Source organism: Eumetopias jubatus, unplaced genomic scaffold (assembly GCF_037043125.1).
Source record: "Eumetopias jubatus isolate StellerSeaLion01/CBP00866 unplaced genomic scaffold, mEumJub1_p1.0 scaffold_9, whole genome shotgun sequence".
Classification (NCBI taxonomy): domain Eukaryota; kingdom Metazoa; phylum Chordata; class Mammalia; order Carnivora; family Otariidae; genus Eumetopias; species Eumetopias jubatus.
In genome coordinates, this window is record NW_028274815.1 from 720,589 (window position 1) to 746,109 (window position 25,521).

The following is a 25,521-nucleotide window of genomic DNA, read 5'->3' on the forward strand; positions in this document are numbered from 1 at the left end:
TTTTCATGGCTTCGTAGCTCCTTTCTTGCCAGGACCAAGTAATACTCCCTTGTCTGGACGGACCACCATTTATTCACTACTGAAGGACTTGCACGTTTGGGCATTTGTGAACAACACGGCTATACACATTGTGTGTGGATTTTTGTGTGGGCATGTTTCAATTCCTTTTAGCGAACACCAAGTACAATGAATGGCTGCTGATCGTTTGGTGAGTCTGTGTTTAGTGCAGCGTCTTCCCCAGTGGCTGCATCATTCTGCGTTCCTGCCAGCAGTGAACGAGAGTTCTGGGCCCCACGTCCTTGCCAGCACTGGGTGTTGTCAGAGTTCTGGACTGTGGCCATTCTGGTAGGTGTGCAGTGCCATCTCGTGCTTGTTTTAATTTGTGTTTCCCTGATGCATATGGAGCAGATTTTCACGTGCTTACCTGGCATCTATACATCTTCTCTGGGGAGGAGTCTGTTAGGGTTTGGGCCCATTTTTTATTTGGTTGTTCGCCTCCTTTCTATCAGTTTTAAGAGTCCTTTATCTATTTTGGACAAGAATCCTTTCTCAGATGGGTCTTTTGCAAATATTCTCTCCCGGTCTGTGGCTTGTCCTCTCTCTGACTTTGTCTTTCTCGGGGCGGAGCTTTTCATTGTAATGTATCCAGCTTATTGGCTCTTCCTGTCATGGATCCCGTCTTTAGTGCTGGATAAAAAAGGTCATCACCATCCCCATGGTCGTCAAGGTGTTCTCCTACGTCATCTTCCAGGGGGTTTATATTTTGCATTTTACATTTAGGTTGTGTTTCATTCTGAGTTAATTTCTGTGAGGGGTGTAAGGTCTGGGTGGAGATTCAGCATTTTGCACGTGGACGTCTACTTGTTCCAGCACCACTGGATGAAGGACTACCTTGGCTCCATTGTCAACAATCACTGAATGTATTTATAGACGTCTATTTCTGGGGTCTCTACTCATTCTATTAATCTGCACGTCTGTCCTTTGACCAAGACCACAAGTTTGTGATTGCGACAGCTTTATATTCAGTCTTGAAGTCAGGGGGTAAGTCAGGGGGTGTCAGTCCTCCAGCTTTGTTCATGGATAAAGGACATCACATAATGATAGGAAAAGTTTATCAAGAAGACATAAAAATCCCAAATGTTTATGTACCCAATAAAAGAATTTCTGATATTTAAAAAAACCTAGTAGACCAGAGAGGAGAAATAGAGACATTTACAATTATTCATGGAGACTTCAACACCCCGCTCTCAGTAACTAAAACTCAGCAAGGATACACAAGACCTGGAAACACTACCAACCAAACAGGCCTGCTGACATTGTGGGAACCTCACCCATCCACAGCAGACTCTAAAATCTTTCCAAGTGTGTACAGAACACGTACAAAAATAGAACGTATTATAGGCTATGCAATTAACATTAACAATTTGTAAAAGATAGAAATAATTTAAAGTATGTTCTTTGCCCAGAACAGAATTAAACATGAAATAAATGACAGATATCACCAAAAAAAACCCCTATGTTTGGAAATTAAACAATAGTGTCAACTGAATAAAGTAGAGATATTCGCACATCAAAGCTTTATTTGCTGAGTCTGGCAGGGCTCCCACTTCCTCCCAGATCCCTCCCGGCAGAGTCAGAACACGTGCAGCAACCCATCTCAGGGACCCCACCTCCTTGGGGTCCAGGCTTCTCGGCTGCCTGACTCCTCAACTCCTTGGTAGGCTCAAGAAAAACTCAGATATTTTAGTTTTTCTGACTTTCTTCCAATGTTAGGATGGGGGCAATTCTCTCTCCAGATTTCTACATCCTAAACAAAATCTGAAATCTTTATGCATGTGTTTTTAAGAAGGGAGAAATGATAATGTTTGTATTCTGTTTTAATGATAGAAAGTAGAGAGGGAAACGGTAACAGAGTGAGATGGAAGAACTGGGGGGTGAGCTCTCGTGTCCAAGTGAGGCATTCACCATAGGACCATGGACAGTTTACCTGCAGGAGAGACAGGGCTGCAAATGTGAGAGCAGGGGTGCAGGTAGGCAGGTGTATCAGAGGCAGGGGAGTGTGGTTGTCTCTTCTGACTGTGTCGTCTCCGTGAAATATGAAAGAAGGTCATCAGTTATGATCACAAGTCTCAAATTCCTTATGTTGACTCACATAACAAGGGATAAAGAACATTACCTCCATCATCCACATTTATTAACTGTCTGCTATGTTTCTGGCACTACTGAAGTCAGGGTTGATGGAAGCATCAAGAAAACACATTCTCTGCTCAAGAAGCCCTCTAATCTTGGGCACAAGCTAACCTAAACTTAGTGCAAGGTGACATGTCCTAACTGTGACATGATGGCGGGACCTCAGTTTATAATTACAACGCCCATCCAAGAAGGCTTGTGAACTAAGGTGCATGACTGAATGTGGGAGCTGAGACCCAGAGAGCTAATCACTCTGCAAAACAGAACAAAGTTGATGTTACCCCAGAGTAACCCACGAAGGAGCGTTTATGGACAGAAGCATGGCTGGGAGAGAAGCAAAGGACGGTCCTGAAGGTTGAACTAGCTTCAAAACCAATGTCTTCACGCCCAGCATCTCTGTGTTTGGCTCCACAATCCCCTGGGTTAGTATCTAAGTCAGACACCCTATCTGATCAGAGCCCTGGGAATTTGTCTCCAAGCAACAGACTCCTGTGCTTTCCCTCCCCGGAGTCCTTCCTGGGTGATATCTGCTCTTACTTTGGCTCTTTCAAACAAAATGAGACATGAGTAGTTTTGCACCCAGGCTATAGCATTATTCCAGCAACCGGATGCAGCTAGCGCTGGGCTTCAAGGTCTCCTCAGACAGGCTTCATAGGGTATTTCAGGGGGACTGGAAAGTCGGATTTCTCCCAGTGCATTCATATCTCTGTGCCTGTGCTAGAAATAACTTTATGAAGTAGATTATTTGCTTTTGGAACCCTGTAAGGGCCCAAATGCCAACCTGGGTTACAATCTAACCCAGACGCAGAACGAACAACTATTTGCAACATTTGTAGATGGATTCATTTTAATCTGTTCAAATTTTAATCTGTCAAATCTTTAAACTGTTGCTACACTGTTCTAAGCCAATTTAATTGTTCAACAAAAAGTTAGTTTCTTATACAGAATATCAGTGGTCTCCTGCTACAACTAGAGGAAGGTAAAATCATGTCTTCTCCCTAGTGATTTCACTACCAATTGGCATGCTATTAATATGACCTAATTCTCCTGCTTGTACAAATATTTGTTAACAAGGAAGTTGAAAAGAGTTATTACAATGTTATTCTCAGGAATTGGAGATAGTGACATTCTCTGTGCTAAAGTGCAAGAACATGCTGTTTGCATGACAGATTCACAAAGGGATGGTCTGGACACTGTGATGGTGGCTTGCTGGGGATGTTGTTGACCAGTAGATTGCAGCACAATGACATCACAGCCTGTCAAGTTCAGGCTTCAAGTGGCTTTGTGTGCTTTTGGCTTCTCTCCTAGAACCCAGCACCACGTTGAGAATAACCCCATGCCAGCCTGCTAGGACAGGGGAGACCTCAGGAAGCAGCTTCACGCCCACCAAGATCTGCCAGCAGCCACTTGCCTGCCAGACACATACATAGGCTTGATCTAGACCAGATCCGCAAGATGAACATGGCCAGCAGAGGTGGCCAACAGTTGTGGGATTTTGTTCTTTGTTGTCATTGAAGCATGGAAGTTTTGAGTGGTTTCTTATGTTACAGTAGCCGAAATACCAAAATTGCCAACAGTTATGAAACCCAAACACACACACACACACACACACACACACACACACACACACACATTGAAATTCTTTGGATTAAACCAAATTTTTACCAAAAAAAGATTTATTTATTTATTTGAGAGAGAGAGAAAGAGAGAGATAGAGCAGGAGAGAGGGGCAGAGGGAAAGAGAATCTCAAGCAGACTCTGTGCTGAGCATGAAGCCCAACATGGGGTTCAATCTCACACCCCAGAGATGATGACCTGAGCCAAAACCAAGAGTCAGACGCTTAACTGACGGAGCCACCCAGGGGCCCCTGAAACCAAATTTTTATGTAATAAAAGGCATAAGGTCAATATTTCGTAAAACATTTGTTAAATTATCCTTGCATTTCCACATAAATACCAGTTATTTGTTGTATTATATTATTTGCATATATTGGTTAGCTATTGGTTTATGCAATTTTGTTAGTGTCCATGTTGTGAAATCAGTCCATAGGTTTCTTTTTGGTGTTGTCAGTTCTAAGTTTTGGTGTTAGTAATATGTGAGTATCTTAATAGGCATTGGAAAATTTATCATACCTGCTCGAGTTAGAAAAAAGCTTAAAAACATAGAAGTCAGTTTCTCTTAGAAAATGTGGTCAAGGGCGCCTCGGTGGCTCAGTTGGTTAAGCAACTGCCTTCAACTCAGGTCATGATCCCGGAATCCCAGGATCGAGTCCCACATCGGACTCCCTGCTCAGCAGGGAGTCTGCTTCTCCCTCTGACCCTCTTCCCTCTTGTGTTCTCTCTCTCACTCTCTCTCTCAAATAAATAAATAAAATCTTTTTAAAAAAAAGAAAATGTGGTCAAACTGCCCACAATATTTCCTGGCATTTATTTATTTATTTTTTGATGTAGTGTTCCATGATTCATTGTTTGTGCATAACACCCAGTGCTCCACGCAGAACGTGCCCTCTTTAATACCCATCACCAGGCTAACCCATCTGCCTACCCCCCTTCCCTCTAGAACCCTCAGTTTGTTTTTCAGAGTCCATCATCTCTCATGGTTCATCTCCCCCTCCGACTTACTCCCCTTCATTCTTCCCCTCCTGCTATCTTCTTCTTTTTTTAAGAAAACAGATATTATATTATTTGTTTCAGAGGTACAGATCTGTGATTCAACAGTCTTGCACAATTCACAGCGCTCACCATAGCACATACCCTCCCCAATGTCTATCACCCAGCCACCCCATCCCTCCCACCCCCCACCACTCCAGCAACCCTCAGTTTGTTTCCTGAGATTAAGAATTCCTCATATCAGTGAGGTCATATGATAGAGTTCTTTCTCTGATTGACTTATTTCACTCAGCATAACACCCTCCAGTTCTATCCACGTCGTTGCAAATGGCAAGATCTCATTCCTTTTGATGGCTGCATAATATTCCATTGTGTATATATACCACTTCTTCTTTATCCATTCATCTGTCGATGGACATCTTAGCTCTTTCCTGGTATTTAAAGTTTAGATTTCTTTAATTTAAAATTTCCATATCGTTTATTATTCAAATAGTCTGTTACTAACTAAGATGTGCAGTTGATCCTTGAAAACACAGGGGTGAGGCATGCTGCCCCTCCCCACACAGTTGAAAACCATGTATAAATTTGCACTCCCCCAAAACTTTACCACTGATAGACGACTGTTGACTGAAAGCCCTAATGAGAACACAAACAGTTGAATAATGCATGGTTTGTATGTTATATGTATATTGTATTCTTACAATAAAATAAGCTAGAAAAAAAATGTTATTAGAAAGCCATATGGAAGAAAAACACAATTATGGTAATTGTACTGTATTTATTGGGAAAAAAATCCATGCAGTTCAAACCTGTGTTGTTCAGCATAACTATATTTGATTATTTATATTTACCCTGATACTTTTTGTCTAATGACATTTATGTTTATTGTTATTTATTTATTTTTTATTAAATTCAATTCCTTTGAATCACTTCCTGTCTTCTGTAGTAACATTCTCTCTCTCATACTTAAGGCAGGACATTACTTCTTATTTTACTTAAGAAAATTTATCATTTGGGGATACTTTTTTGAAAAATTAGCTCTTGTATTTCTGTCTATATATTTTTTCAACTTTCTGATTTATGCATTTTTGCCTTTATATCAATTTATCCATCATGTCTCAATCCATGGCTAGATATTTTAATCATGTGTAGTGCTTGGAAGAATAACAATGTTTCCAGAGCTCTGATTTAGTTTGGGTGAAACATCATTCTGCACAGTTTTCCAACATGGACCAGAAGTCTTTGTTGTGTCCTGATCATTAATAAGTCCAAGATTGAACCCACCTCAAAGCATGCTAAAATCTTTGGCCACACAAGTCTCTTTTGCTCATTTTAATGTGTTATTTTATTTGCCTCCTTACCCCCCACCCCTCACATACACCAACCATTTGTACAAGCATTCAGTCCAAATCACCTACATGCTTCTATACACGTCCATGTTTAAAACACACAGTATGTGCTTTAATTTGCCCATAAAAATGTCTTACAAACCTTGCTTGGTTTCTCACTGTCCCTGTGAATGACTCATGCTGCTCTGTGCCTTCTCCTTGTTGCATCATGACTGACTCTTTGTTGCTCTGTTTTTAAATGTCACTCATCCTGGCAACATGATTGCCTCACTTATGATCTCAGCCAATGCTCTGCTGAAGGTCGCTAACGTTCTTCTTGAAATTGTAGGAGTGTTTCTCTGGGGATTTACCTGCCTGTGGCGATGCTGGTCCTGGTTAATTCTGCAAAGCATTCACAAATCATTCTCCAACACAGGGCTCAGTTTACATTCTCACCTTTGATATACCAATGGTGTGTTTCTTGCCCATATGTCCTGCAGTTTGCATCTTATGGACATAATGCCTGCTTGTTACTCCCAGCTCATAGATTTCCTCCATTTTGAGAAGTACAGACCCTTATTTGAGGAGTTGCCTTCTGCTTTGTAAAAAAACAACAAATGTCTTCCATATACTTATATTGGATTTTATTTGTAAAATGAAGTTAATTACTTGAAGATGATTTATAGGATCCAATTATTTCTATAACTTTAGCTATTTAATAAAAGACAAGTTTCTCCCTGTTTGTGCCAACTGTCAGCTATCAGCATGAGATGTGTTGCTTACTAGTATATTCCGGGAACACCATAGTATAAGATGCACTATTTAAAACCTATTTATCTATTTTAAGAACTCCTGGAACTAATGAGTATGCCCAGCCAGGCTGCAGTGTACAAAATCAGCACAGAAATCTAGTTGCATTCTGTATACAAGAACGAACATATGCAAACCAATGAAAAACATTTTATAATCACTCTAAAAATAAAATTCCTATGTATAAACATGCCAAAATATATACAGGATCTAGAAGCTGCAAATTGCAGAATTCCAAAGTAGGAAATCAGAGTAGACCTAAAAAAAAGGAAAGACATACCATGTTCATGGATGAGAAGACTCACCACAGTGAAGGTGTCAGTTCTCCCCAGATGGAATCTATACATGATGCAATCCCTATCAAAATCCCACGGAGGGCTTATAGAATCATAAACTTATTAAGATTTTTATACAGAAAGACACAGGTCCTAGAATAGCCACAACTGTCTTGAAGATTAAGGATAAAGTGAGAGGAAACCCTGTACCCCAGATTAAGGTTGATGCAGTAATTAAGAAAGTCTGGAAATGATGGAAGTAGACAGATAGATCAATGAACCAGAGAACCCAGAAATTGGCCTGCCCAAAATGTCAATTAAATTTTGACAAAGATACACAAACAATTCAATGGAAGAAGCATAGCTTTTTCAAAAATGATGCTAGAAAAATGGACATCCAGAGGCAAATAAAAACTAACTTCAACCTAAACTTCATGTGGACACACAGAAATGAACTCAAATTGATTGTGTACTTATGTGTAAGAATAGACCCTAAAACTTTTTGATAAAAGCATAGTAGCAAATCTTCAAGATCCAAGACTAGGCAGAGAAAGCATGATTCATAAATGGGAAAAATTGATAATTTGGACCTTAACCTTAACAACTTTTGTTCTGAGAAAACCCAGGAGAAGACGGTAAAGAAAAAGGCTCCACAATGTCCAACAGAGGACTAGCATGCAGAACATATAGAGAATTCCCAAAACTCAACCATGAGCAAAAACCCAATTGGTAGTGGCCAAAAATCATGATCAGGCACTTCACAGAAGAGGAGATGCAGATATCAGAGTAGCTCATGAACACATCCAACATCATTAACTATTAGGGAAATATGGATTAAAGTGACAACAAAGGATCACTACAGACTCATAGGAATGACCTAAAAAATACTGAAAGTGCCAAGTATTAGGGAAGATGCAGAGAAACTGGATCACTCACACCTCCCTGGTGGAAATGGAAAATGGTGTAGCCACTCGGGAAAGCAGCTCAACATTTTTTACACAACTGAACATGCAGCTGCCCCCTGACCCAGCAGTTGGACTCCTGGGTATTTATGCCAGAGAAATGGAGAATTATGCTCAGACAAAAACCAGTAAACATACACTGATATCAGTTTTATTTGCTACAACCAAAAACTTGAAAGAATGCAAATGCTCTTCAGGGTGAATGGATAAACAAACTCTTGTCCACCCGTGCCATGGAATACTATTACTTGTGCCAACTTGGATGAATCTCCAGGGTATGATTCTGAAGAAGAGTAGTCCACAAAAAAGCCAATCCACAAATGGCACTGACCATGTGATGCCCTCTGTTGAACATTCTTGTAGTGACAACATTACAGAAAGGAGTAGGTTAATGCTTGCAGGACTCGGTTACAAGGCCTGAGGTGGGAATGGCTGTACAGGGTGACATGGGGGATGTCATGGAAATGTCCCTTGGGCATATCCTGTGTGACATCAGACTGCAGTCCCCTAAGATGTTACCCTTGGGGGAAGCTTGGTAAACAGAGACCTCTCTGCATTATTTCTTAAAACTGCATGTGACTCTACAACCATCTCAAAATAAAAAAGCTTAATTAGGATAAAACAAAAAACAAAAAAAGCCTCTGGGTGAGTATGAATCTCATGTATGTATCGAGGTGCTCATCACTTGTCCCTGTTAAGACAGTCTGTGATTAAGAGGTTTTCTCTACCTCTCCCACACTATACTTAGAACTAAAACTAACTGTATTTTAAAACATCATTTTCTTCCACACAGAATTTGTCTTTTATTTTATTTTTTTATTATTCACGAGAAAAGTGTTTAGAGAGTTGAAAATAAACAAAAATTGACTTTTTATTACTAATACTTTTTCATTGCTCCTCGGAGACTTCAATTTAACAGCATACCCAGGGGTCTGGCTGATACTAGCGAAGCATCATTCCTAACGGAACAGCCCAGTAGACGGTAGGATCTAGGCTGGGCTGTAGGGTCCCCACCACTGCTGTGAGGCACAGCGATACATCTGAAACACACAAATCTGAAATTATATGGACAAAGGGAAACAAAAAGTAGCTACAACAGATCAATTCTGAGAAGCTTAAGATTTGAAACAGATGCCAAACCCTCTGTCAATCATGCAAGAACCACCTCGCTGAGTAATTTCCACATTCAGAGAGAAGTGTAGGGGAGGCCTGTCCCCACTGGGGGCAGGGACATCTTTTCTTCCTGCCTCGCCCACCCCCCTTTCAGCAGGGGAGTCTGAACCCATCTTCCAGGCCACACCCTCCCCAGCTCCCTAGTTCTGTTCTGTTTACAGCTCATGACAGGGTTCAAGAAACCCACTTCAAATTCAGGGTAATTTTTTTGTACTTGAGCTAACAGTCTTCGGGGCATAAAACAGAAATGAAGAAATTAATGGAAATAGAATACATTTGTAAAATACACAGTGATCAATGATTTCATTAAACATCTATTAATATGAAAGCTTCAGAAAGAGTTTCCTATTAATAGTTGTATTTTGGCTTTGGGTTACTCTGCTTTTTTTCTGTTCACTTTGTTTTCATTTTATAGTTTGTAATAATGAGTTACTAGCAACATGTTCTGAAGCAGCAAAAAAGGTGTTTTATCATGACGACAAGACAGAAATTAGGAAAAAACAAGCTTCTCTAGTCGTTCCCAACATAAGGCCTAGAAGTCATTTGTCCCCCTCAAATGTAACTTTTTTTTTTTTACCCGAGCTGGAAGGATCAGAGAACTAATAGGCTTGATTTATTCGTTTATTGACAAATCTGATATATCAGGGCTAAGTTGGCTCCACTGTGGAGAGATTTCTCAGTTAATCTGCCCGCACCTGCATGGAGCGAGCACACCAGAGGCCTCCACAGAAAAAGGAAATGTATTTTCCTCTGCTCTACCTGTAAGAAAAGGTGGCCGTGTTTCCTCTCATCCATCTCCTCACTTTGCCTTCTGCTGCTCATCAGGTCGATAGTAAAGCATCTTCTAAGACTATTTCATCTATGTAGTTATTTTCTCATTGATGGCTATCATAAATGAGAAAAATTCATTTTGTTTTAATTATCTTGGAGCAAAAACATAATAAAATCTCAATATGAAGACAATGAACCTTTTAATTATAATGAAGGAATAAAAATTATAATACTAAGAATCACACTTTTCCCCCCTCTCTGATGTCAAGGGCATGAGCAGTCTGGCTCTGCATGGTCCCTGCATGCAGGAGTCCAGGGACCGTGGTTTCATTATGTGACACCAGCCTCCAACACAAATTCCAGAGCCATTCCCATGGTGCATTCATTGGAATGGCCATGTGAAATACGAACGTTGCTCCTAGCTCCTCGGTCGTCAGATCACGACATGAAATACAGAAGCCTCATGGGTGGGTTTGCAGTTCATGCACAGACAACAAGCCATACACCTGCGCTGTGTCCTTGCCCCTGGTGACAAACCCACATGTCAGCTTACAAAGGCGGAGAGTCAAAAGGAGGTGACGATGGAGCGTGGACAGAGCGTGGGCAAAGAAACAGAAGTGGAGCCTTGGGGGTGGTTCTCAGGTGCACTTCCACAGCCGGGGCACCCTGAGGTGTGGCTGCCATGGGGTTGCCACCAGCGGCTCTCAGCGAGGAGGAGCCTGTGGAGACAAACCAGAAGATAGGACAAGGGAGAATATCCAGGCCACCAACACACTGTGGACAGGAAGGGTCCCAGGAAAGACATGACCACAAAGCTTACTAATGGCGGATCATTCCAAATGGTTCTGGGGCAGTCGTTCTAGAGAAAACACTCAGGATCCTGCTGCAAACCATTTACAGAGATCAATTTTCTGTGAACTGAAGACCTTTGAAAAGAAAAATTTATGTACATATATGAGGGTATGTGTATGTGTGAGAATAAAAATCCGTATACATGCGTTTGTACACTCGTATGTATATAGAAATTTTGTACTTATGTACATAAAGAATGTTATATGTACACACATTAATCTGTGCTTGTATGCATAGAATTACATGCTCACATACAGAAAGTTTCATTTTAAACTTCCAAATGTGATGATAGCTAGATGATGATGATAGATAGATAGATAAAGATTTTCAAGTTTACTATTCAAAACCTTCCTGTTCACTATGCATGCCATAAACAAAAGACAGACCAGACTTAAGATGTTATCATGAATAAATAAATGGTTTCTATACAAAAACTATAGCAATCTTTTACAAATCAACTCTAAAAAGACATACTACTGGGGTGCCTGTGTGGCTCAGTTGGTTAAGAGACTGCCTTCAACTCGGGTCATGATCCCAGCATCCTGGGATTGAGCCCCTCATTGGGCTCCCCGCTCAGCTCAGAGCCTGCTTCTCCCTCTCCCTCTGCCTGCCGCTCTGCCTACCTCTCTGTCAAATAAATAAATAAAATCTTAAAAAAAAGACATACTACTTAAATAGATAAGTTGGCAAAAAATACAAATAGGAAATTCACAAAAATGAATTATTAATGGGGAATCTTGTCCAATGTCACTATTGATCAAGAAGACGTGATTAAAATGCACTGAGGTGTTAACTCACTACATTGATGGTTAGCATTTATGTAGAGAACTGGGAATCATTGTACATGACTTTGGGGGATGCAGATGGGCACAATCAATTTATACTGCAATAGTCTGCTATCCAGTAAAGCTGAAGATACACATTTCAAATCACCTGGCACACTCCTCCTAGACGTTTCCCCTCTGGATACTCTCACACCTGTACTCAAGACACGGGTATAAAATAATCATGGGGCTTTGAGGGGAGTTGCTCACTAAGAATTATATATGCTCCAAATAGATATGACTTGAGCAGGAGTATGTCCCCACTATGAGGATCTGAGACAGAAAACACATGGTGGTGTGGCCAGAAATTTTGAAGAGGACCTCAGCACAACTTCCTCCACCTTCAGGACAACCCAGCTCGGGTGAGTCAGGAGCCCAGTGAGAAGCTTTATATATTCATTAGCTCTGGCTTATTAACTTTACTCACTCATTGGAATGTTGCAGATATACATCAAGAATGTTGCACAGGAAGATAAAGATGCATGTTTGCATTCACACCGAGGAGCTCATTGTGCAGTTTGACGTGGAATCCATTTTCTTGGCCATTTATGGGGCTTATACAGTGCAAGCGACTCCCTTAGGGAATAACGGCATTCATCTACCCCTGGAGAGAACCATCATGAAATACCAATGAGAGGAGAAATCTGGACACAAATCTCCTAAGAGGACAGATGGTCAGTAGTCAGGTCAGAGGGACTGGTTAGCAGAGGTGAAATGAATTGAGACAGTACATCAGGTCAAGTTTAGGGGTCAGTAGCTGTAGAGAAAAAAATGCAAAGGAGCTTCCAAAACTAGTATTTTGACTACAAAACTGGGGTCAGTCAGGGACAGAGGAATCATTTCAGAACTGCTCGTTCTAACAAACACTGGTTATGCCTGGAAATGCCCTCCTTGAAATCTCAAATGCCTGGCATCAAGAGTTATGTGGGTTGTTCCCACAAGTTTGGCAGAATGAGCTTGTTCCTGAATGGAACACAGGGTAGGAATAAACACCATTCTAGAATCATCTGCCTTCTTTAAAACACATAAAAAATAAGCAAGCAATAATAAAGCTTGCTTGTTTCCCAAATTCCTAAGTCTCTTATTCCCTCTCTGTCTCTCCTATTCTCTGTGATTCTGAAATAGTCATAACCAGACACTGTGCCATTGCAGTGACATGGTTGATGTTGTCTAGTTGTGGTGGAAAACCAGATGCTCCCCCACCCACCACAACCCTTGGTCCAACCCCTCAAGAAGAGCTCCTTGGACCCATGGAAGGATTATCCTGTGATCATTCTCATGTCCTTGTATACCTTCCCCTTTCACAAGCTCTGCTGCATCTGAGCATCCAGAGTCCCACTTTATGTGCATGTTCATTTCCTTGAGACACCTTCTCTCAAGATCTCAGGGATGACGTTGTGTCTAGCCCTCTCAGATTTTCAAGCAAACACATAAACTCCATAAGGTCAGGGTTATCATTTTGTGGTCAAAGAGTTCTTTCCAATATAAAGACAAAACTATATGATATTGATCCCTTTTGAAATTGTCAGTAGTTCCCCTTTGTGTTCACCAGGAAAATTCCAAATTCTTTTGTAGTTTGCAAGAGTATCATCTGTCTTTCCTCCTTCTGCAGATTCTCCACTAAATTTCCACATACATTCAGCTCTATGTTTGACACTCTGAAGTTTAGTTTCCAAAAACTTAACTCTTCAGCCCATCCTTGTCTTTGTTTTACTGATACAAAAGCCAGGAAAAAACTCTGCCTCCTCTTTATTCCTGTGTCCACCATGACCATGGAATCAGATATTCTTCAGGGCACAATCCAAAACTCAAGACCTTCATGAAGTATCTTCTTACCAACAGGGTGACTTAGAATCCTGTCCATTGTGTATCCATGGGTTAACTTTGTGAATGACCCACAGCTCTATGCTGTGATGGTCAATGTGTCATTTGTCTCAATAACAAAAGAAGGGTCAACCATCTCATGTGGTATGAAGATCAGCCATATAGTGAGGAGACACATTTATATTGTGGTGTCAGACAGTATTAATGTCATCAAGCATTTGAGCCTAGCTGCTGCCACGTGCATAATCATTGCAAAAAACAATAGTGCATGAATGTATGGAAAAGCTCAAGCTTCAGCATCTTGCCCCCCACCCCTACCTATTCCTAAGAAGCATCCACTTGCTACAATTTTAATGTATGACATTCAAACACCTTTAATGCATAATCACCATTTATTAATAATGGTAAAATCTAGAAATAATCATTTCAATGAATGAATGCCCTTCTGCATTCCAGACAGTCCCTAGTTGATATGTTGAATGCTCACAGGATCCTGCGAGGCAGATACCACTTTATTTCTATTCTATCTGTAAGAAAACTGAGGCCCAAAGGGTGAATACACTCCTCAAGGCCCCACAGGTACAGGTGACTTAGATGAGTCTCCAGTCCAAGCCCACGCCCTGCACCATGTACAGAGAACAGAAGAGAAATAGATGGTAGTTTGCAGGGCCTCCCCTGGCCCCATGCACAACTGTGTCAGGTGTCTTGTGTCCAGCATGGCTGACCCTGTGACCAGTTGGGAAGAACTCCAACCAGAAGAAGGTGGACGCAGCGGGGGACACCCACATGAGCGCATGGGGACCCTCTACCACACGCCAGCGAGGCCTTCCTGCTGCATCATGTCTCCAGAACTCAGGCACAGTGCAGCAGATGCAACCTTGAACTGAAGGAAAGTCCGGAATCGGCACCAGCAACCTTGACTGAGTTTCACATGAATTAATAAAGAGGAAACATCCCTCAGGCAGAAGGAAAGGCAGTTACAGAGAAACAAAGATGCAAGTTCTGGATTCAAGTCAATGACCTGAAAAATTCATACCTGCTCTGTCTTAACAACACACACACACACACACACACACACATGCACATGCACATGAACACACACACACACACACACACACTTTGATATAAGATCAGCGTGCACACCAGGAACTTTGCTGGAGGCCAGAGGCACATGGCAGAAAAGTGGACAAAGCAAAGTAGATGATAATGAACATAAAATAAAAATATGGTCGGTGATTGGAATTTTACTCTTCTCTCTAATGGAGAGATTTGAACATGATGGTCATAGTTCACAGTTTGCACATGCTGGTGCTCAGGTACTCAAAGCTTGAAACATGGGCTCAAACTCACAAAATAAATTTGCACTTGATCTACCCGTAAAAGAACAGCAGGAATAAAGCAGGGAGGAAGGCGGCTCTCGCTACACTAAATCGACATGACTTTTAATGATAAATTTTGCCGATATCCTTAGACATCCAGTCCCTGCTATTCAGATGGTGCTCGGTTTGTGTGAGTCACATTTTCCCCCAAACTAGAGTCACGTGCTGTTGCTTACAGCCAAGGGCTCTCACCAATTCACTCATTTATGTAGACATGTATCCACAACGCTCTCTGTCCGGGCAGCTTCTCAGTCAGAGTATTTTGAAGGAAACTGGATATCTATTAATAGGTTATTAGTAAATAAATTATGATATATGTCATCAACAGACCAAATTTCTCCATTAAAAATAATCGTAGGGGTGGCTGGGTGGCTCAGTCGATTAAGCATCCAACTCTTAATTTCGACTCAGGTCATGATCCCAGGTTCCTGGGATTGAGCTTCACATCGGGCTCCCTGCTCAGCAGGAGAGCCTGCTTCTCTTCCTCTGTCCCTCCTCCTGCTCATGCTCTCTCTGTCTCTCTCAAGTAAATAAATAAAATCTAAAAAAAGTAAATTAAAATAAATAAAAATAATGGTAAATTTCTGTGTCCAATCACAGAAAGATATTCATTCTTTATGATTCATCTATAAATGTCAATTTTTTTATTTAAAAAAAATGTATGTGCCAATGAATTCAAGATGGTACATATGAAAATATTATTCACAGTAGGATTTTAGATAATCTCAACCTTTGTAAGTTGAACTTTTCATGTTTGATATGGTTGTAGATCTGTATACAGTTGAGAGAAATATTGCAGAGAGCCTGTGCACTCTCAGCCCAGAGCCCTCGATTAGAACAATTTGCAAAATTATGGAATGTATCCCAGTTGGGAGAGTGACACTGGTACACGGGGATACGGAACATCTCCATCACCACGAGGACCCCTCACAGCGACATGGGTACAGGGGGATAGAGAACATCCCCAACACCACGAGGATCCCTCACAGTGACACTGGTACAGGGGGATAGAGAACATCTCCATCACCACGAGGACCCCTCACAGTGACACGGGTACACGGGGATACGGAACATCTCCATCACCACGAGGATCCCTCACAGTGACACTGGTACACGGGGATACGGAACATCTCCATCACCACGAGGATCCCTCACAGCGACATGGGTACCGGGGGTTAGAGAACATCTCCATCACCACGAGGATCCCTCACAGTGACATGGGTACAGGGGGTTAGAGAACATCTCCAACACCACGAGGATCCCTCACAGTGACACGGGTACAGGGGGATAGAGAACATCTCCATCACCACGAGGACCCCTCACAGCGACACGGGTACACGGGGTTAGAGAACATCTCCATCACCACGAGGATCCCTCACAGTGACATGGGTACAGGGGGTTAGAGAACATCTCCAACACCACGAGGATCCCTCACAGTGACATGGGTACAGGGGGATAGAGAACATCTCCATCACCACGAGGACCCCTCACAGTGACACGGGTACACGGGGATACGGAACATCTCCATCACCACGAGGATCCCTCACAGTGACACTGGTACACGGGGATACGGAACATCTCCATCACCACGAGGATCCCTCACAGCGACATGGGTACAGGGGGTTAGAGAACATCTCCAACACCACGAGGATCCCTCACAGCGACATGGGTACAGGGGGTTAGAGAACATCTCCATCACCACGAGGATCCCTCACAGTGACATGGGTACAGGGGGTTAGAGAACATCTCCAACACCACGAGGATCCCTCACAGTGACACGGGTACAGGGGGTTAGAGAACATCTCCAACACCACGAGGATCCCTCACAGTGACACGGGTACACGGGGTTAGAGAACATCTCCATCACCACGAGGATCCCTCACAGTGACACGGGTACACGGGGTTAGAGAACATCTCCATCACCACGAGGATCCCTTATGTGATCATCTTATGGCCACATCCACTTCCTTCCCACTGGGACTCCCAGGTTAACCCCAACAACTAACTTTTCTGCATTTCCATAATTTTGTCATTTGGGGAATGTTATGGAAATGTAATCATGCAGTTTGTAGTTTCTGGACATTCATCCAGGCTGTCATGAGTATCAATAGTTTGTTCTGTTTCACTGTTGGGTTGTATTTCAAGGTATGGATATATTGCAATTTGATTAACTTCACTCATTGAAGGAAGTATGGATGGATTTCAGTTTAAACTGTTATAAATAAAGCTGCTATAAATACTCATGTACAGCGGTTTTTTTTTTTTAAAATATCAAAGTCCTCATTTCTCTGGGATAAATACTCATGTGTATAATTACTGGCTCATCTGATAGTTGAATATTGAGTTTCATGAGAAAATGTGGTAGTGGGTTGAACTGTGGCCCCCAAGAGATATGTCTGTCCAGAACCTCATAATGTGGAATTGTTTGGAATTAGGGTCTTTGCAGGTGTAATCAGTTAAGGATATTGAGATGAGATCATCCTGGATTGTCTGTGGGGACCCTGAATCCAAGGGCAGGTGTGCTCAGAGGAGAAAGGCAGAGGGAGATCTCAGACACTCGGGGAGCAGGGGGAGGTGGCCCTGTGAGGAGCTTGGAGCTGTGTGGCCACAGGCCCGAAACGCCCTGCAATGGCCAGGCACCGCCAGAAGGACCCTCCCCTAGAAACCTCCAAGGGAGTGTGACCCTGCCAGTGCCTTGGGTTTGGATGTCTGCCGTCAGAACAGTGAAAGAAGGTATTTCTGTTGTTTTTAAACCACCAGGTTTGTGGTAACTTGTTATGGTGGCCTTACGAAATCACTGTAACCTCCCAAGAGTCTGCCAGAGAGGCTGTCCCCTCAATGCCACCAGCAACGTTGGTGCCCCACTCTCCACAGCCTTACAAGTGCCTGGTGTTGTTGCTATTTTGTGGGTTATTTGAGCCATCCTATCAGGTGTCTGGTGATATCTCACTGCCTGTGTGGTTTTAACGCTTCCTACTTCGTGTGTTGACAGATAAGAGTATGTGAGCTTCGGTGTGCCTCGATTGTTGCTAACTGAGGGATAGCGGTTGTGGTTTAGTTTGAATTTTCCCAGTGGCTGATGATGTTGAAGGTTATTTCATGCTCTTCTCATAATTTTCCATCTGCATCTCCTCTTCAGTGAGACATTTCTTTATGCATTTTGGTCATTATCTAATTGGGTGTTTTTTACTGCTGAATTTGGAGAATTCCTTCTGTGTGGTAGACTCTAGTCCTTGGGGAAACTGTGATCAGCACACATTTTCTGTTACTCTGTGTCTTGTCTTTTCATCAGCTCACCAGGGTCTACCACAGAACAAAATGTTTGGATTTTGATGAATCCGATGGAACGATTTTTCCATTTATGAATTGTGCTCTTGGTGTTGAGAATCTCCTTGCCTAGCTCCGGATCCTGAACACTTTCTCCAACATTATTTTTACTTTTTATGGCAAGTCCCCTGTCCTCACAGCCCAAACCCACCCCCACGGAGGACATAATCTTCCCAAATATGTCCTGCATGTGCTCTGAGCCTCATCAAACAGCACAACAGTTCAGTCAATGTGGGAAATTCAAGAAGAGAAGGAAAGCATGCTGAGTTTGCCACACTTCTGCCCCTGCTTCCTGATGACTGGATGCCTCCTCCATCATACCCCTTCTGCTGGGACATCTGTGCTCTCCCGTTGCGTGGATCCGGTCCTGGTCTCCCTCTGCACCCCCAGCCCGCTGCAGAGCCGCCTCACGGAGCTTTCATGTCACCTCCTGCATCTTTCAGCTCCAGCATTTTGGTGCTTCTTCACATCTTCATCCCGCAGATCTGGTGGGTCCAGCAGCCTCGGGGGGTGGAGGGGTCTTCAGCTCCCACTTGGCCTTGGTGCTGGGGCTGCACTGGGGCCATGGGGTTCTGTGTCCCTATGGCTTCTGGTCAGAAAAGCAGTTGCCTAGCAGTCTCTGTCTGCCTGTGCAGCTTCCATCCTGTTCCTTTGGCCAAGGGCAGCAATAGAAGGGACTTTCAGCCCCTTACACTATGTGATCCATGGTGATCTGGGCTTTGGACCCACTCATAGGAAGTGGACAGGAGGCATCTGTCCAGCTTCCAGAGGCAGAGGTCCCCTTCCCAATCTCCTTCTGTGTAATCTTTCTGATTTCTCCAAAATGACACCTATAATTTGAAAAAATTAAGTAAATGTAAAATGAAAATAGGTGTATTCATTTTATAAGTATCATCATGCATTTTGAGCTAATCAAGTATGGGTATTTTCTTCTGTTTTTTGAATTATTATCAACCCTTAGAAATCTTGACACATTGCAATATTTTATAATATTTTTATAAAAGAATAAACACACAACGTCAAGCACATGCATATGCAACACCAATGTCCTGTCTGGTAATATGCAAATATTCACTTGTACTATTCACACTTCAGAAACTGACCCAGTTTCAAGCCTACCCAGTAATGCAAATATAAGAAGCTACAAGGGGCTCTGACCAGCTTTCACCCCAATGAGGTGTGTGGTCATGAGTAAGAACCAAGTAAAGGGAATCAAATGCAGGTCTCTGCCACTAGGAACTTGAAGCAGGGAAGTGAGACTTTAATTATTGATAGGAATTGATATGTGCTTTTTCTTCCTCTTTTTTTTAAATAGTGTGTGTTTCTAATTGCTAACATACTGCAAATAACTTGCAAGGAGGCCTGAGTGCCCTGCTATGAGAACTCCAAGCATTTCCAAGCAGTATTGATTGATAAACGGCACCGCATGCTCCTGTCTTTGTTTCCTAAGGTTAGGTGGGGCCCCTCCTCCCTAGGACTCCTTACCTGGAGAGCCACTTGGGCTCAGGTCAAAGCTCATGGTCCCTTCCCCTCACTTTCTGGGCACCTGAGAGTTCAAGGTCAGAATGCTGAGCAGCTAGTCAAGACAGGAGGAAGCAGAGAGGTAGCCAAGCGGGTCTTGGTTACAAAAAAGATGGCAGGGAGAGGGTGGGGATCCCATGGGAAATGTCTTCACGACTTTTACATCCATGTGGATGTAAAAGATTCTGGCTAGTTTTAATGACAGGCATCCAGAAGGACTCCCACCTTCCTGAGACTTCGTCATTTACAGTTGTGAGAAGGTGCAGGATAATTCTGATTTTAGGAGAACTCTTTATTGGGTGCTCCATGTGCCAAGAAGTGTGTGGTTAGCACTTACAAAGCTAAGGAGTCAGTGCAGGAGCCTTGCCCAAATAGTTGTGTTTGTTCACAGTGAAGAGCATGCCCATCCCCATGTTTTCTGAAGGAGCACTGTGATCCATCCAGGTGCCAGAGTGCCGATCCTGCTGGCCCTGGACCCCCAAGGCCCTCTGAGTTGGGGTAACAGAAAATCAGAAACACCAAAGGGAAAATCAACACAAGGAAAGAGAACCTACGCTAGAAACTGTGAGAAAGGGAGGAATCCATACCTAGTGAACAACACGCATGTGTGCATTCCTTCATCCCTTGCTTTACACACAGCTCACTCGCTTACTGAGCACAAGCCGTGAGCAGCCAATCCCACAGTCCTGCCAGAGACCTGGAGGCTGGTTGCCCCCTCACATAGACCCACCCCCCAGGGGACTGAGAGTTTTCGCAGCTAAGACAGCAGGTGAGCAACAAGTGAGAAACGCCCCAAGAAAAGTCAGTGGGGGGCAGGAATGGAAAGATCCTGGCAGAATACAGCAGGACGTTGAAGGCAGCACTTGGACGCAGAATAAACAAGTACCAGGTACATGGACAGCAGTCCTTGACTCTTCGAAGGCAAGCATCTGCCATGCAGACCAGAGCTGCGGTCCGCTCCGCCGAGCCCCACCTACGACAGTCTCCTGGATCCCGAGAGTCCTGTGCCCAGCAACTCCTTCTCCCCGAAGCTGGGCCCTGGGCTCTGGGCCTCACCACAAGCTGGAGTCCTGGCACTCCAGGGGGGAGGTGAGTCTTTACTGGTTGGCTGGTGGAAGGACCCCTTCCCCACCATGAAAGGGGCACCAGAACAGAGCTTAAAGAGCAGACTTCCACTGAGCTGCGCAGTCCCAGTGACTGAGATGCCCCAGCGTCAACAGTGTGTCTACAGAGCAGGAACTTGGGGAGCAGGCTTCACTAGGATAACACACCTTTTCTCATAAAGGACCTCTCACACCCCCGTTGTGTATATTACCTTCTCACAACTGTAAATGACGAAGTCTCAGGAAGGTGGGAGTCCTTCTGGATGCCTGTCATTAAAGCTAGCCAGAATCTTTTACATCCACATGGATGGGACTGGAGGACATGATGCTCAGTGAAATAAGTCAGCAGAGAAAGTCAATTATCATACGGTTTCACTTATCTGTGGAACATAAGGAACAGCAGGGAGGACATTAGGAGAAGGAAGGGAAGAATGAAGGGGGGGATTCGGGGGGGAGACGAACCATGAGAGACGATGGACTCTGAGAAACAAACTGAGGGTTCTAGAGGGGAGGGGGTGGGGGGATGGCTTAGCCCGGTGATGGGTATTAAGGAGGCACGTTCTGCCTGGAGCACTGGGTGTTATACAAAAACAATGAAGTGTGGATCACCACATCAAAAACTAATGATGTAATATATGGTGACTAACATAGCATAATAAAATAAAAATAAATAAATAAACTAGCCAGAATCTCCTTCTTCCAAGTATTGGATCAGACGTCCTACTAGAACCAGTGGATGAAAGACCATCCCAGGTGTTTTATGAAATAGAACTGGCCTTATTTTTCAGAAATAGGTAGGCCTGTTCCTCTGTCCTAGATGTGTTTTAGAAAATATTTATTGATTATCATAATGCTACTGTGATTAGATGCTGAGGAATCTGTAAACCCCATTATCACTGAGAACTTTCTCTAAACACATAGTGAAGGACTTACAAGAACCAAGGTAGGGAAGAATTGCATTTGTACAAAATACCTGTATATGCACAATTGTAAGAGCCTTGCCAGGACTAGGAATCCTTATTTGAATTTCTCACTTCTGATGGGTTATCAGAAATCCAAGGTAATGAAGAGAAGCCAGCAGGGCCACGGAGCAGCCGACTGTTCTGTGAAGAGTGTCGGGGGCAGGTCCCCTGCGTGGTGCTCATTAGCGCCTGGAGCACAGCTTGCGGCCAGGGGCACGTCCCGGCTGCTAACGCAGCTCAGCCTGCACAGCTGGTCCTCCATATGGTTTAAAATTTCAAATCATCCTTAGAATCACCATGGAATCTTTAAATAATGTAATTAGTTGGCCTTCACTGTGGCCTTTCTTCTTCTCGTTTGAAAATATCTGGAAACACTGTCCATCACTGTGCGCCCACCGTCTCTGTCCCCGGGCCTCACGCTCACCTGATGGGGAGGCTGTCTACACATTTCAAGCTCTTCATCTTTGTTATTTTGCCCTTTCCAGTTTTATTATGTTTCTGATTGGAGAAGCAGCAACCCTGTACTTGTTATTTATTAAAGGGAGAGAAGCAGATGGAGAAAATTGAATTGCTGAATTGATTTTAAAGCATCTATCCTTTTTACTGCCAGCTATTTGAAATATTGAATAACCTCAAAGCAATAACACTTCTTTATTCAATTGCCTTAAATTTTCTGACTTAAAACACCCAGGCGATGATGAATAATGGTGTTAGGGCAGAAAATTAGTACCTTAGTTTCCCTTTAGGGGCATCTTTATTTTTATCATCTTTACAGATAAAAGGAAACTAAGTGGGTGTGTTTCCAGTGGACCCGCTCTGGGAGAATAAAAGGAGTGATACCAGAAAGAACAGGAGCATCAGGAAGAGAGAAATAACAGAGAGGTAAATATGTGGGCACACAGGACAGATTGCGCTTCTGAATATTTTAAATTTTGCTTGACGGTTGAAAACACAAATTATTAGTTTGACTGAGGATATTGTCAATACATGACTGGTCACATGAACGTCGACTATACCCTAAAGCGGGGAGGACACAGGGAGTTGACTGGTACAGGGCTTCCAGCGCCACACGAAGGGGCACATTTCTGTGCCAGCAGACATGATACATCACACGTGCGTGCTGTGATTCCAGGAGCATAGGAACATACACAAGCAGACATACTCCAAAACACCAGGGATAAATTCAACTGAGATAATAAAAACATTTAAGTAATTCACAAAAAAGCAGGAAAGGGGAATGAGTGGATGATTAGAAGATGAATGACTGAGAGACACACTAACTCCTAATGTGTCGACAGTCATGCTAAATATAAATGGTTGAGACACACAAATCGAAAGACAGATTTTTATCACAAAATAAAAGAAAAAAGGGACCAATTATATGCTGTCAACAAGAAACTTACTTCAATTATAATGATTTGTGCAAGTAAAATGTAGCAGGATTGGAAAATGTGTGCTGTCATGAGAACGTCGAGTGGCTTTATTAACAACAGAAAAGTGCCCTTACTTCTCCCTGGGCACCCCTCACCTGAGCAATTATACCTGTGCTTGGTGACTCTCCTTCTATCTGCAACTGCTCCATATTTTATTTCAGTTTTGGGTATCTCCGACTTCTATACAGAAGCAGTTTTGCCTCCCAACCCTTTGTCCCTGTAAGATATCCAATGGATCTGGGCCAACACTCGTAATTTTTGTCCTGTGTTGTCACCTACTCCCAGTCCAGGTTCCTTACGTAATCATGGGACAGTCTTTTCTAGATTGGTGTAGTATAGAAAACCACTTACAATTTTTAGCCATAAATTTATTGAAGAAACAGTGGCTCCAATAATTCTCAAAATCTCCCCCGGCAAGACACTGGGTCAATAAGGGAGAATATGGACTCTTCCCTCACTTCCTGGAAAGCAAGGTCTGAGTAACACAATTACTAAGCTGACTGTGCTTGTGTCACATGAACTTGGTCCCTGATCAAATTCAAAGCTTTTACAGTTTCCACAGTCCCATATCCAGGCCACTGGAGTGAGGGTCCATTAGTGGCAGGGTCTCTGAATGTGGGGCACATGCAAACTGACCAAAATTGAATTCCCATCTTGTTTTAGCTTTAAAGATGAAATTGCCCATTTTTGACACCTCATTCTCTGAGAATACAAGGGGTTATAGTGTTTCCTTGACTTTGTTTCTCTGTGGTCTGCCAGTTTAGCATTTTACAGCTTCTTCTGAGAGCCTCGTGCTGTGAAAATACAGCTACAACTATTAAAAAATAATTGTAAAATTATAAATAACCAGTATTGCTTGAGTACCAGCTTTGGACAGGCAAAGGGCTATGCTGGGTACTTTCCACATTTTGCCTTTAATTATTTAAACCACATTAATGAAGACTTTTTTGGTTCCCATTTCACAGATGAGAAACTTGAGGTTCAGTGAAGTGGACGACTTGCGCGAGGCACTAAAGTCGAGAAGAGGAGGAAGAGAGCCGTGGGCCTAGAGCAGCTGCTCCTGCAGCCAGGGAGCATTTCCTCCCACCATCAACCTGTGAGTGCGGCGCTCTCCTGCCCTGGGGCCGACCCCACCCAAACAGCTGGAGGTTCCTAGGCATGGAGCACCAGAGATGGCAGGCATCAACCCGTCAACCACTGCTGAAACCAAGACGGAAGCTCACGGGGATCTGGAAAGACCGTCTTCATGTGTCTGGAAGGTGAAGCAATGAAATTCCTGACATCGCAACAAGGCTGTGTCCATCCCTACATTTTGTGTCCACATCTGTCATTTAATAAAGCAACTACATTCTCTTTTCAAGCTGAGCTAAAGTCTAAGTTCTTTGGGGAATTCAGTTTTGAAGATTAATTAAGGTACAAGAGAGTTACTCTTGTATATTCTCCAAAACAAGGCGAGTTTTCAAAAGTAAGATCAATTTGGTTTTCCTGCAAAATCTTCTGTTTTGGATTATCTTAAAGGCAAAAAACCCACTTATGTAGTAAAAACATTCTTCACTTGCTTGTGTAATATACACACACATCTATCATGTAGATTTCATTTCATGTAGAAAGAAGTGTATGTTCTCGTTCATTCTGAAATGTAATATAGAGGGAAGAAAATAAACCGCTCTAATCTCATTAGCCAGTGATAATCAAGTTCATGACTTGTTGAGCGTCATGTGTGATTTTGCTTGTGTAGTTACATATATGAGTAGTTAGTCAAAATGGGATTACACTCTACGTAATAGTCTCCAAGTCGTATTTATTAATCTTTAACTCATCAGTTTCGGTTAACACTTTGAAGGAGAATTTTTAATAACGGCATGACACAAATATAACTTGTATAACCTTCCTTTAGTGTGTGCTGTTTTCATGCTAACAACAGTACTGTGATTGGTAGACATTTAACTTCACGTGTGTATATAACTCATTACTGAGGATAATTTCTTAGATGGGGAATGTGTACCTGCTTGAGGGAAAACACACTGGGCGGCTTTACTCTGCCATGGAAACATGTCAGGAGGATTCTAGTTTCCCCGTGTGTGTGTTTGTGTGTGCGTGCGCATGTGTGTGATTTTGTATGTATATGTCCAATATTTGCCTATTTGTCAGTGAAAATGTCATCTTTAATTTTGACA

The 25,521-nt window shown here is 42.8% G+C and overlaps 1 long non-coding RNA gene across 1 annotated transcript; it reads left to right on the forward strand.

The window, feature by feature from the left end:
• LOC114206008 (uncharacterized) lies at positions 1-24,704 on the forward strand. Its single transcript, XR_003608523.2, has 3 exons — positions 1-345; positions 18,291-18,813; positions 24,310-24,704. It is a non-coding gene; the product is annotated as an uncharacterized LOC114206008 (long non-coding RNA).
• Positions 24,705-25,521: the final 817 nt, after the last annotated feature.